Source organism: Microcebus murinus, chromosome 7 (assembly GCF_040939455.1).
Source record: "Microcebus murinus isolate Inina chromosome 7, M.murinus_Inina_mat1.0, whole genome shotgun sequence".
Taxonomy (NCBI): domain Eukaryota; kingdom Metazoa; phylum Chordata; class Mammalia; order Primates; family Cheirogaleidae; genus Microcebus; species Microcebus murinus.
In genome coordinates this window covers 37115745-37129067 of record NC_134110.1, presented here as the reverse complement: position 1 = coordinate 37129067, position 13323 = coordinate 37115745, and the positions used below count along the sequence as shown (strand labels likewise).

At 37.5% G+C, this 13323-nt stretch overlaps 1 protein-coding gene across 2 annotated transcripts in view; it reads right to left on the bottom strand.

Moving 5' to 3' along the window:
• The window catches only part of ASAP1 (ArfGAP with SH3 domain, ankyrin repeat and PH domain 1), a 342366-nt gene that overhangs the window by 140341 nt on the left and 188702 nt on the right, over positions 1-13323 (bottom strand). The gene's annotated exons all lie outside the window — the stretch shown is intronic.

Here is a 13323-nt window from a genome sequence, read left to right as displayed (position 1 = left end):
TGTCCGACTTCCTTAAGTACTAAGTTTGACAGTTGCTATCTCTGACATTTCACTTTAGCACTTCTTTTATTTTTATTGTGAAGGTACATCCTCAATCTTTCAAATGCATGTTTTGGCTTGTGATTATCTTTCAAATTTTTTTTACAGCAATTTTTGTGAAACCATACATAAGTCAAAAATTTGTGTTATTTTCAAATATCAGTTCTGCCATGGAACTAATGCAATACAAACATCTTAAAATACTAATGAAGTGTTTGGGAAGGATATGGCTAATGAACCCACAGTATGTTGATGGTTTGAGAAGTTCTGTCCTGGTGATTTCAATCTGGAAAATGAGCCATGTGGGTGACCTGAAACCAAGGTGTATAATGATGAGCTGAAAGCTGTAGTGGAAGCGAATCCATTTCAACCTAAGCATGAATTAGCAGCAAGGTTTGACATTCCTATTCCAACAATATTGGACGATTTGAAACAAATGTGCAAGGTAAAGAAGCTGTTTAGATGGGTTCTGCATGAATTAAGCGAGTATCAGAAGAGAAATAGTATTGAACCTTGCCTTTTTTTGCTGTCACGAAATAAAGGTGAACCATTTATATACTGTATTGTTAGGTGTGATAAAAAATGAATTCTTTTTGACAATCACAAGTGTTACGCACAATGGCTGGATAAAGGTGAAGTGTTGAAACACAGTCCAAAACAGAATATTCATCATAAAAACCTAATGGTGTCTGGTGGTCTAGCGCTGGTATTATACACTACAGCTTCATGAAACCTGGTCAATGGATTACAGTGGATGTCTACTGCAACGAGTTGGGCAAAATGATGAGGATGCTTGCAATTAAGCAGCTGAGATTGGTCAATAGAGACAGACCAATCCTCTTGCAAGACAACACTCGACTACATGTCACACAAACAATGCTGCTCAAACTACAGAGGCTGGACTTGGAAACTCTGTCATCCACCATATTCACCAGACCTTGCACCAGCTGACTACCACTTCTTCCAGGCTTTGGGCCACTTCTTGCGAGGAAAAATATTCAATTCTCAACAAGCTGTAAAAAACATCTTTCATGATTTCATCATCATTTGCCCTCCAGGATTCTTTACTGCTAGCACAAATGACCTGCTGTTAAGATGGCAAAATCGTGTCGATAATTTAGGTGCATAATTTGATAACTGTACTGCTTTCTGTTTGAAATATAATAAACTACATTTTTTATTTGAAATCAGACATTTCACATTTAATGACCTAAATACTTTATCTCTGGAAAGATATATTCGCAACAGCAGGATTGCTGGGGGATAGGGTGTACATTTCAAATTTTAATTAATATTGCCATGTTCCTTCCAAAGAAGTTGGTTGAAGCAATTCACATCCCCAACACAAAGCAAATATAAAAGAATCTACTTCTCTATAACCATACCAGTACACAGATTTTAATTGCTCTTTGTAATTCTTGCCACAGAGATATGAAAATCTTGACTACAGTAAGCCTGCTTTTTTAATTTTGTTGTCCATTGACATTTCCTTTTTTGCCTGTTTACATACTCAGTCTAGTTTTCCACTGCTTGTTTTTTTCTATCAATTTGTAACAATGCCTTGTATAAGGGATAGCAATCTTTTGTAATACGTATTACAAATATTATCTCCCATTTGTCTTTTAATTTGTGAATGGTCTCCTGCTATGTCATACAGAAATTTTAAAATTTCATGCAGTCAAATATATCAATCTTAACACAAAAGACTTTTGGGTTTCCTGCCTTGCTTACTTTCCTAAGTTTAGCTTTTTTTAAAAAAAAAATACATTTAAAGCTTTAATCCAAAGCAATGTTTTTGTTTATATAGCACAATGAAGGGTTCTAACATTTATTTAAAATGTTATTAAACTTTCCAATAGTTTGGCTTTATTCTCTTTTCCATATTTAATATTTAATCCATCTGCAATGGATTTATTTATATGAAAGAGTTCTAACTTTACTTTCTTTTGTATGAAAATATGTTGGTATTTAACATGGCCTACAGAAGGCAATTATTTAACACATTAACTGCCATGTGAGTTGTATTTAACTCATACTAGCTTTGAGCCCAGGGCCCTGTGAAGCATATGTAACTTACAAGTCTCTCCACCTTGGGAGCTGCAAGAACTATTTTCCAAGTTGCATATAACTCATGCACAGAAAACAATAAAAAAAAAACAAATATTTCTTTAAATTAGAAAGAATCATTTTATTTTCAAAGTTTTTATTCTATCTTCATAATAAAACACTGTGGCCCTAGGGAAAAAAATTTTTTTTCTAGTGTGACAATGTGTTAATATTTGATAAAGAAGTGAATATACAGACTACACTTGGATGGAAAGGGTAGGTTTCACAAAGAAGATAACTGAAACCTGAAAAATGAATAGCTGCTTAACAAGTAGACTTGGGTGAAGAGGATTCGAGGCAAGAGGTAGCAGCATACCATACAGGCACCATGAAGTACCCAGGAAAAATGAAGCCAATGTTTGCTTAAGTGGGCAGAGGTACTGAAAAAGCAACAGGGGGCGCCTTTGGTCTCTCCAGGGCTCACCATCTTCAGTCTAAAACTAGGTAAGGTTAAGGTTTTAAAAGCACAGCCCTCTGTTCCTTTTCATCATCTGATTGAGGCTGAGATCCTTTTTGTCACATCAATCCATAAAACCAGCACCACTCATCCTCTGACCTTGAAAACGATTTGTTTTACAGACACCATGTTATTGGGAAATGAGGGCTGGATTTAGAGCTTAAACTCTTTATTTCCTTAGCTATAATGCTGACTTGTTTTACTTGACTATGAGCAGCTTATTTCACTTCCCTGAGCCTCATTTTCCTCATCTGTTCCCACCACTGCTAACTGCAGACTCTCTAGTGTTTTGATTAAAGATAAAGTCTTTGGACGCAGAAAGCCCTGTGTACATTTTTTTTTTTTTTAAACTACCTCTCTTCATGCCACTCAGGATGATTCATTCCTATAATTTCTCAAGGTCATTTTGAATTTGGGTTTGTTCTTTCAAAGTTCTAGCCAGGCCTCAGCAAGAACCTGCCCTTAGCCCTGAAGTGTTATCTGGAAACTCAGCAGGCATAATCCCATTTCCGTAGCACTGACAAATCCATTAAAAATAGAGCCCCAAGACAAGATATTTACAGAGTTCCACGGGGCTATCATTCAGCATTTAAATAACAACTGAACATCACTCCCCTACAGCAGAAGCAGAAATGTTCTCTCCTCTGGCTTTATCATTCAGGCTTCCTAAGTGCCAGAAGAAAGACAAACTACACTTTGGTTTGCTGATGGCTCTGTAGGTAATTGCAAGACTTTGAGATCTGGCTTCTAAGAGAGGCTAGGAAGGACACAACCAATTCCTCCCTACTTCAGGTTCTGCAGTAAGACTACCAAATGGAGCCAACCCTTCTTAGAAATAAATAGGTGTTTTTAAAAATATGGCTCCATATTTTACTATTAATTCATAAATTTTCATCAAGCACCTATAATGGGATATAAAGGTTATTTAGTTCATTAGCTTTACAGCCTTGGATAGATCTTAGTCCTTCTGAGTTTTAGCTTGTTGGTTTGTAAATTTAGTGTAGAGATAAAATGAAACCTCACTGGGTTCCTGTTCTGCTAAATGAGGTAGCCAAGGACATGACTTTGCCTAAGTAGATACCTTCTAGACTAGTGCTCTCCACAGCACTTTTAATCAACCATCCCTGTCGGTAAAACATTTTAAAGCATTTCCAATCGATGCTTAAATATTTATTTAATCATTTATGAATTAAAATTGTGTATATTATACCATATATTATGTATATTATAACATACTGTTTATATAAGTCAATGGTTCTGATCTCAATTTCAGGTGTTTTTTGAAATCCTCTTTGGAGGATTTTTTTTTTTCGATTTAGAAAATGTCTGTTGTTCTGAAATTATAAAGAGGCCTGCGACTCCCAAATATTCAGAACCAGAGGAAATGTTATCAGGAACATAAAGACAAAGCTTCTCGCCCACTAGGTGTACGTACATACAGTGAGTCTGAGGGAAGGGCAAGGGCACATGTGCGTAAAGGAGATCAAAAGGGACAGCTCTTTCTGGCTTCAGTTGCCGTAGAAATGCATTATTTGTTGACAACATGAATTCCCCTTTGGGTATGTATGGTGTATTTTAGAGGTCACAAAAGTATCTTCTTCTCATTTCATAACCATGACCTATTTCACAGATAGAAAAACTGAGGTCCTGAGAAATGAAGGGGCTTGTTAGGAAATACTCAGTTACTTCTTCTTGTCAGTGTGGAGATCACACCCCAGCTCTCTACCTGGGGGCCTCCTCTGACTCCTCATTGTGCAGGCAGTGTAGAACAACCCCAAACACAACCTCAACATAGGCCTCTCCACTTCATACTCCTGGAGAAGGCATCACTCTGAATGGGACAAGTAAGAGAATGAGGGCTAAAGAGCACACAGATGTGCTAGGTGCCCCATAAGTGTGTGTGTCTGTGATTCAGAACACATACAGTGCAGAAAAGTTTTAAAAAGAAATGTGACTGATTAGCATTTTCTTTCTTTTTAGCTCATTTGAATTTTCTATAGTAAACACATTAATAACACCCTATACTTCCACAAGGGGGGGGGGGGCAGAAAATGCCAGTGAGAAAAATCAGCCCCAGGTGTTCCAGAGCTCCCTAGCCCCATGGCCACACACACACACACACAGCTCTCCATAAAGAAAAAGGTACATGTTTGAGCGATTATCTGCCACATGGAAAATCAGAATATCCTTCTGTTTGTTATCTGTGATTGTAAGTGATGAGCTGGCCGAGGACAGTCACCCTCTGCCAATCCCCAAGTGTCTGTCTTGCGGCACTGATTATTGATGAAAACCACCTCAGAATCAATAACAACTTGCTTGATTTCCATACCCAAACAGGGCATCAAAAAAAAAAAAAATAAGTAGTTATTTTTTCTGGCTACAGGTGCAACTGGAGAGGTCTCTCCAGTCTTAGAAATAGACACATTAAAATTCATGTCTACATGCAAACTCCAAATGAAATTCAACACACACATAGGACTGCTTGCTAGTTATCATAGAGTGGGCTTGCCTTCAGGGGGTTTCTTAAGTGAAGAACTGTGATGGCTTTGCTTCACACATGATACTCTATCTGGTCAGGAGAGTCTGTGTGAAGGAGGTAGCATTTTAGCACAATTTGGGGCAAATACCACACACAGAAATAAAAACAAAAATCTGGCATGCCTCCACAGACTCTTTGCTATGGGTTAAATGCAATATCTCTATACAGGAAAATATACTCCTGGTTTGATGAGACGTAAACCATCCAAAAATATGGTCAACATGCAATTTGGAATGAGAGGCAGCAAGATATAGGTAAAGCCATAGAATCTTGATTGTAATTATCAAGGAGGGTCTGTTCAAAGTTGAAAGGTGATCCTTAAAGATAACTACAGTCAGTCACATTTGTACTCCTTTAATAGGCCGAAATAAAAAAATAAAAAATAAATTTAAAAAGATAACTATAGTTATTAATTTGAAACTTTATGTATATAGTAAATAGTTGATAAAGACTGAAAATCACAATGGGCTCAACCTAGCACATAATGGGTACTCAACAAATGGTAGCTATTATTTATTATTTTTACCAAACTGGGATCATTAAGGTAGAGAAACATGTTTTTATATTCACCTTTAACAGAATAAATACTGTTGTTCATCTCCAAGTTTTTAGAAAACCCCAATGAGTACTCAAAATTTTATTTAAAGTGAGTTAATTTCTCACGATATATACTCCCATAAGATATAAGCACATATAAAAAAATGAACTCATTTTAAATAAAAATAAGAGCACTCATTCCACAACCAGCAAAATGGAGGAACTGCACAAAAACACATGCACACACAGCAAATAGCTTCTGATTTCAAGGAATGGAATTTGAGTTAATTACTGAAATTCAAAAACTGGAATTTCCTAAAAAGCCTGGAGTTTTAAGATTATTCTAGAAAGAGGCTCTGATTTCCTACAGGCATTTTTTTAATCCTTCCAGTTTTATCCCCATATAATTTGAGGAGTAATGTTCTCCTGAATAAGTACACTCACTTTTAGAAACCACCACCTTCCTTGACAACTCTAAAGGAGCTTATTATTTCAATTTGTTTTCACCTCTTAAGGAGTAATAATGGACCCACAAGAATGCAAAATAACTTGAAAGGCCAAAGAAATTTGTTTAGACTTTACTCAACCACAGTATTTCTATCTAAAGCCTTCTGAGGGCTTAAGAATTATTATTACCTTTTTACTAATACACTTATTGTAATTCAAAAAGATTTTTTAAAAATCTGGTTATCACCCACAAACTTGGAAAACAGCAAAAAGGATAAAATTTCCTAAATACAGACCAGTTGCTTTTTATATATCTTTTGACATTTTATTCTCCCATATCTTTTTATTAAAATCCTAATCTATTTTATCTCTTATCTATGTCTGTTAAGGAAATTTTTCTTCCCATTGAAAACTACAGGATTAAAATTAGCATTACCTGACACTATGGTAAAACACCAAGCTTAATTACCAAATCTAGTTACAACTGACTTCACACCATACCTTTAAATTTTAGAAACTGTTTAACTGAAAAATAGCTGAAATGAAGTTGCTTGGATGCAAAAGCATCTGCTTCCTATCCACTGATAAATTTTGTACTCTACCTTTAAAATCTTAGATTTTGTCATGTACTATGAGCTATTTCTTAAAATAGATAAATTAACAAAATGAAAATCTGGAGAGATCACACATTAATTTCGTTTTAAAAAACACAAATGCTCTCTTAAAAAACTACTTACTACTTAATTCTAAGTGAAAGAGAATAGGAGACAAAAATGAAGAGCAATGAGAAAATCAAATGCTGTCTTTCCTGAAGTGAAAAAATATCAAACTGTTTATAACAATCTATTTGTATTTTAAAAATATGACTGTCACATCATAATGCTTACAATCAAACTACATAACACTGTCTTTTCTTTTTTCCATAAAAATTAAAAGATTTACAAGCCCCAATTTTCACACCAACAATGTTGTAGATTTCTAGGGGACACTTTGTGTTATTAATAAGCTAACATTTATTCCAAATATATCTTGGCATAAATTTTAAGGAAGCCACCATATAATAATAAAATATGCTCCCTCTCTTTTTTTTGGAGACAGAATCTTGCTCTGTCACCCTGGGCCACAGTGTAGTGCTATGATGATCATAGCTCACTGCAACCTCAAACCCTAGGCTTAAGTGATTCTCCTGCCTCAGTTTCCCAAGTAGCTGGGACTACAGAGCACATGCTGCCATGCCTGGCTACTTTTTCTATTTTTAGTAGAGATGGGCTCTCACTTGTGCTCAGGCTGATTTTGTTTTTTTGTTTTTGAGACAGAGTCTTGCTTTGTTGCCCAGGCTACAGTGAGTGCCGTGGCATCAGCTTAGCTCACAGCAACCTCAAACTCCTGGGCTCAAGCAATCCTGCTGCCTCAGCCTCCCAAGTAGCCGGACTACAGGCATGCACCACCATGCCCGGCTAATTATATATATATATATATTTTTTTTTTAATTGGCCAATTAATTTCTTTCTATTTATAGTAGAGACGGGGGTCTCGCTCTTGCTCAGGCTGGTTTCGAACTCCTGACCTCGAGCAATCCACCCGTCTCGGCCTCCCAGAATGCTAGGATTACAGGCGTGAGCCACCGCGGCCGGCCATCTCAGGCTGATTTTGAACTTCTGACCCCAAGCAATCTTCGCTCCTTGGCCTCCCAGACTGCTAGGATTACAGGAGTAAACTGTGCCCAGCCTAAAATACCTGTTTTAATTTGATGAAAAAGAAATACCTTAACACAGAAAAATACCTAGTAGCAGGAATTTTCTGGGTCTTTATTCCCAGGGAAAAGTGTACAGGTACAAGTGTGTGTGTGTGTCGTCATGTATCTGTTCAGAAAGATTAATGTTTTCAACCTAGCTAACTCATTTGGTAGAACAACAAATTCAGTATAAGCATGACTTCTATGAACCACATGACTTCCACTTTATAAAAACACATATTACTGTGTTTTTTAACAATACTGAGAAGCAAGCAGTACATTCCTGTTTCTCAAGAGCCACACCTGACTTATGATGTGCATGTACATGCGCATGCCCATGCCTGCAAGGTCAAAAATCCTATAAATGCCAGCCCCATTCCTACTGTACTGACCAGGGGTCTCTCATAAAGACTGAGATCAAGATGCCAGCCAGAGCTGCAGTCATCTGAAAATCTGACAGGGGTTAGCAGAGTAGCTTCTAGGTGCCTCATTCACATGGCTGGTTAGTGGTAGTTTTTGGTGGGAGACCTCTCTCCACAGGTCTGCTCGAGTGTCCCATAATGTGGTGGGTGGTTGGCTTCCTCCAAAGCAAATGATCAGAAAACAGGGGAGATGGGGAAGGGGGGGACCTATCTTTTCCACGAACTGGTCTTGAATATCACATGGCATCACTTCATTACATTCTATTCATTAGAAGGGAGTTACTAACTCTAGTGTTCAATTCAAGGGGAAGGTTAATTAGGCTCTATCTTTGGAAATACAAAATGCTAAAGAATTGCAACATATTTTAAAACCCCCACAGTGCCCAACAAACTATTAGTTATTTTAATCATGTATTAGGAAAAGGGGGGGAGAGTAGGGAGGGACCACTAAGGCAAACTTTCTAAATGACAATGTGTTTCATAGATGAATAATGTTAAAACTTAGAAAACAACCCAGGAAAACTGAATGTCTTGCAGAGTTTTCCATTGGTCTAAACAATTCACAGACTCAATTTTTTTTTTTTTAATGTCCTCATACACAGCAGGGACAAGTCAGAGACAAATTTCCAAAGCAATCTTTAACCTAAAGGGCTTGCATGAAAATAATATTTTTAAAAACTCCCTCACTGCACACTAATAATACTGACAAAAACTTATGTGTAAAAAACACATTTTAAGAGTAAGACCCTTCACAATTTTCAACCACCTTTCAAATCACTTTGGGAAGGTGAGTGGCAGGTTATCGCCAACCTGAAATACAAAATACTTCTTAAATCTTTAAAGAATATCACATGGTTTATGTGTCACTTAAGTGCTATGAGAAAACACGAAAATTATGAAAACACATTGGAAAACAGATACCAGGGTTCAGCCTCTTGTGGTTTCTTTAAGCAAGACCAAAAGTCCTTGGATGAGAACTGCTTGGATTCCACTGACATGTATCATGGAAAGATATGCAACACCACTGTTTTACTCATTTAGCTATTTTTTAAGAATTAAATGTCACATAGTGCTGCCCACACAAGCTGACCAAAAACTTGGATATACTATACCTCCTTTTCATGACTGCAGAAACTCTGTCAGGCCTGGGCAGTCTGTGAGGAGCCTGGAGGGATCTGAGTTTATCCTCACATTTCTGAGCCACGGGCTTAGTAACTACCACTGTGGCCTCATCTGGGAACCAACAAAGTCATCCCACATATTATAAAGCTGGGAGATGTGGTATATGTATACCATGGAGTACTATTCAGCTCTAAGAAACAATGGTGACATAGCACATCTTATATTTTCCTGGTTAGAGCTGGAACCCATATTACTAAGTGAAGTATCCCAAGAGTAGAAAAACAAGCACCAGATATATTCTCCAGCAAACTGGTATTAACTGAGTAGCACCCTAAGTGGACACATAGGTACTACAGTAATAGGGTTTTGGGGAGGGGGGGTGGGGGGGCGGGTATATACATACATAACAAGTGATAGGCACACCATCTGAGGGATGGTCACGCTGGAGACTCAGACTTGTGGGGGGAGGGGGGAAGGGCATTTATTGAAACTTTAAAATCTGTACCCCCATAATATGCCGGAAAAAAAAAAAAAAAAGCTGGGAGTTTACATTTGAGGGATCCATTTATGAATATTCATGATTAGTGGATATTTAACAGCCATCCTGAGAAAGCCTCCCTGGGAGGGACCCATCAAACCAACATGATGTAATCCACTCAAAACTTGCTGAGCCCCTGCCATGTGTCAGGTAGAAGACAAGTGGAGTAGCTGCAAAGAGCAAAGGTAGTGACAGCTAGGCTCTCAGCTATGGTTTGGATATGATTTGTTTGGCCCCACCAAATCTCACACTGAAATCTGATCCCCAATGTTGGAGATGGGGCCTAATGGAGGTATCTGGGTCATGGGGGCAGATCCCTCATGAATGGCTTATTGCCAATCATGATGAATGAATGAATTCTTGCTCTATTAGTCCCCAAGAGAACTGGTTATTAAGAGAGTCTGGCCCTTCCTTCCTCTTCCTGTCTTACCATGTGATCTGCAGTAGCCACTAGTCATAATGTGGCTAATAAGCCCTTGAAATGTGACTATCGAGACTAAGAAACAATGTTAAATTTTATTTTATCTGAATTAAGCTTTAAAACCATATGTGACTGGGGGTTACTCTAATGGATAGTACAAGCCTAGGAGGAAAGCACAAAGGAGAGCCCCTAATCCAGGCTGGAGGGATTCAAAGCTCAGTTAGCTGTGTACCCCCCATCCACAAGGAGAATACAATCTAGGGGAGGAGACAGCACCCAAATTCTGCACACACACCCTGAGCTTTCTTTACACCAATACAGGGACAACCTCTCCCTCCTGTCATATCCACAGCAGCTATGACCAAGGAAACTCTTTAAAGAACAAGATGAAGCACATCTTCAAGTAAAAGAGTCTTTGTATGAGCTGCTGAATGATGTGGTCCTTGTGGCCATGGGATGAAATGCATCTTGAGCAAGAATATTTGGAAAAGAAAAGAGACACATGGAGCCCGCAGCACGGTATGGATGGCAGCACCTCATAACTGTGAAGCAAAGGTCTCCTTTCTGTGGCTCACAAGCTGAGAGCCTCAAGTATGAACCATTACATTATGGAGAACTGACAGTTCTTCCTGAGGCAAATAATGGCTCATTAAGCTCTTTATAAAATCAGACTGGTCCAATGTTATCTGTACAAGCATAAAAACAAAGAAGGTGCACGTGCCATGCTATTGCTCTAGCTGCCCTTTTTCCCCATCTACCATTTGTTAAGCATCTACTATGTGACAGGCAGCATATTAGGGGGCTTAAATGTTCTTTCATCTTGTCCATACAATATTCTGCAAATCAGATGTTATGGGGTTATTAAGTATGAAATGTCCAATTTCCTTAAGTACTAAGTTTGACAGTTGATATCTCCGACATTTCACTTTGATGCTTTTTTTATTATTATTATTGTGAAGGTACATCTTCAGTCTTTTAAATGCATGTTTTGGCTTGTAATTATCTTTCAAATTTTTTTTTAAGAGCAATCTTTGCGAAACCATGGATAAGTCAAAAATTTATGTTATTTCTGAATATGAGTTCCATTGTGGAACCAATGCAACACAGACAGCTTGAAATACCAAAGAAGTGTTTGGGAAGGATGTGGCTAACGAACACCCAGCATATTGATGGTTTGAGAAGTTCTGTTCTGGTGATTTTAATTTTAAAATGAGCCATGTGGGTGACTTTTAACCAAGGTGGATAATGATGAGCTGAAAGCTGTGGTGGAAGCGAATCCATCTCAACCTATGCGTCAATTAGCAGCAAGGTCAGACATTCCTATTCCAACAATACTGGACCATTTTAAATAAATGGGCAAGATAAAGAAGCTGGAAAGATGGGCACTGCATGAATCAAACAAGCAAACGAATAGAAACAGTCTCGAAGCTTGTCTTTCTTTGCTGTGACAACATAAAGGTGAACCATTTCTACATATTGTTACATGTGATGAAAAATGGATCCTTTTTGACAATTCCAAGTGTTCAGCACAATAATTAGATAAAGATGAAGTGCTGAAACACAGTACAAAACCAAATATTCATCAGAAAAAGCTAATGGTGTCTGTTTGATGATCTAGTGCTGATATCAGTATTACTCACTATAGCTTCATGAAACCTGGTCAATTGATTACAGCAGATGTCTACTGCAACCAATTGGATGAAATGAGGATTCTTGCGATTAAGCAGCAAAGATTGGTCAACAGAGACAGATCAATCCTCTTGCAAGACCACATATTGCAAAAAATAAAAAAAAATAAAAAAACAACGGTGCTTAAACTATAGGAGCTGGACTTGGAAACTGTCATCCACCATATTCACCAAACCTTGCACCAACTGACTACCACTTCCTTCCCGGCTTTGGACTACTTCTTGCAAGAAAAAATATTCAATTCTCAACAAGCTGTGGAAAACGCCTTTTGTGATTTTATCACCACTGGCTCTCTAGGCTTCTTCACTGCTGGCATAAGCTTCCGTTAAGATGGCAAAACTGTGTTGATACATATTTTGATTAATTGTACTGCTTTTTGTTTTAGATATAATAATAACTAAACTTTTGGTTAGAAATTGGATATTTCATATTTAATGACCTAATTCTTATTTTAGGGTGAGGAAATTTAAGATGCATAAAAGTTCAATAATTTACTTTAACAAGTATGGCAAAGCTAGGATTCAAACTCAGACCTGTATTACTTGATTTCCTCTCTTTTTCTTAAAGGGTGTATATATTCTATTACACAGATATACTATTGTTTATTTAACAAATCCCATTTATTTGGTTTTTCCAAATCATAATCAAGGCATCACTGAACCTCTTCATATATACATTTTAAGTATGTTTTTATTGGTACATAACATGTATACCTATCGAAAAGTACGTAAATCCTAAGTGTAACATTTGATGAATTATCAAAAAGTGAATTTAAAGATGTAACTACCACCAAAATCAAGAAACAGAAAAATAACAGCATCTCAGAACCCTCTTTCATGGCACCTACTAGTTATCTATCCCACTTGCTTCTCAAGAGAGCTAATATCTGTAAAGGGCCTGTGGGAGTTCATTAAACATGTGGGAGTTCATTAAAACAAAGCTAAAGATATTATAAATCAGGTATATGATTTAGGCCAAGACTTAAAAGAACATTTGGTCACAACTAAACAACTATCATTTATCTACCTTAATGAGGAGTATTTTATTAGATATAAAGAAGTGAGGGAGGGAAATCAAGGCAGCAGGGTGTGAAATGTGTTAACAGTTAATATTACAGAATGTCCCAAGGCCTAGAGGGTTTTAAAGAACAAGAGACTATTAGGTTTCCAGTTTAGTCAGGCTAGTGATTCCCAGCCCTGATGAGGAAGGAGGGCCATAAAGTACCTGAGGGTTTTCCCTTGTTCATGTTCCTTTCTGCTCTATAATTTAAT